Source organism: Talpa occidentalis, unplaced genomic scaffold, assembly GCF_014898055.3.
Source record: "Talpa occidentalis isolate TD23 unplaced genomic scaffold, MPIMG_talOcc4v2.1 talOcc4.682, whole genome shotgun sequence".
NCBI lineage: Eukaryota > Metazoa > Chordata > Mammalia > Eulipotyphla > Talpidae > Talpa > Talpa occidentalis.
In genome coordinates, this window is record NW_023605064.1 from 1449 (window position 1) to 2734 (window position 1286).

Genomic DNA, 1286 nt, shown 5'->3' on the forward strand with positions numbered 1-1286 from the left:
ACAGGTTGATTGATAAACAGAGAGTAGAGGTATAGATAGATGAATTGGTAAAGTTTCTACACTTCAAGTTTAGAAAGAACCTCCTAATTTCCAGAGATCATTCAGAAAATTCTGTTGACTTGTAAAGAAATACATAAAGTCACACTTCTAGGAAATATTAGATGCAGAAGTGAAAGGGACAGGTTCTGCAGATTTCTGAAGAAGGAAAAACTGAGATTGATTATACTAAAGCAAGTTATTATTCAAGACTGAAAAAGAGGGGAAAAAGGGAAATTTTAAAAATTTACCGAAATTTAAGAATATCTAAAGATTGGTACAGCTCAAAATGATAATAGTAATGGTGAAGCAATTAAGAGTACAATAAATTTAGAAAAAGAACAATTTTTAAATAATGTACAATGTTTTGCTTTCAAGACTGAATTTTACTAAAATAATGATTAACTAACATTATGGGCAAAAGTAAAGCCAAAACTTGCTAAAAAAACAAAAAGAAGCTGTTTGGCATCTGTTTCACCTAGAGCCGTCTGGTGGCAAACTTTCTCTGAGACGTTTCTGTCTTTACAGAATCACCATGATTCTTCAGAGGCTCTTCCAGTTCTCCTCTTTCATTCAGTCTGCAGTCTCAGTTCATTTCAGGAGGAACATTGGTGCCACGGCAGTGGCATTTAAGAACTTGATCCTGTACAGAAAATCTTTGTGGACAAGATTAGAGAATACAAAACCAAGCGACAGGCATCTGGAGGACCTGTTGATACCGGCCCAGAATATCAGCAGAGCTGGGTAGAGAGCTTTTTAAGCTTAAGCAAATGTATGGCAAAGCAGATATGAATGCGTTCCCTAACTTCAAATTTGAAGACCCAAGTTTGAAGTTATTGACAAACCACAGTCCTGAAGAAATGATGTAAAATGTATCTAGCAATTTATTGTGCATTAGTTTACAACTTAGGAGAAGTATCAGAATAACATTTCACCACCATCAAATGTGATTTTAATTCTGATTCCAAATAAATAATTGGTGATGCTGGGTAAAAAAAAAAGGAAAAAAAAAGAAAACAAGAAAGATTTAGATGGGTTTGGAGATGGAAGAGGGGTCAGAAGACTATAGGGATATCTTTTTCATATTTCCTTTAAAAATGCCATAGTAATGTTTCTTTCTAGGCATGGGTAGTGAATATATATATATTTAATATTATAGATCAATTTTCCATTAGAACAAACTAAATAGCTCTTAAGTTATAAGTCAAAAGTAATTTTTAGTAACATTGCACACACATAAGAGTATACAG

At 33.3% G+C, this 1286-nt stretch overlaps 1 pseudogene; it reads left to right on the top strand.

The window, feature by feature from the left end:
- The first annotated feature begins 564 nt into the window (after positions 1–564).
- LOC119230345 (ATP synthase-coupling factor 6, mitochondrial-like) lies at positions 565–906 on the top strand (annotated as a pseudogene).
- The last annotated feature ends 380 nt before the right edge of the window (positions 907–1286 follow it).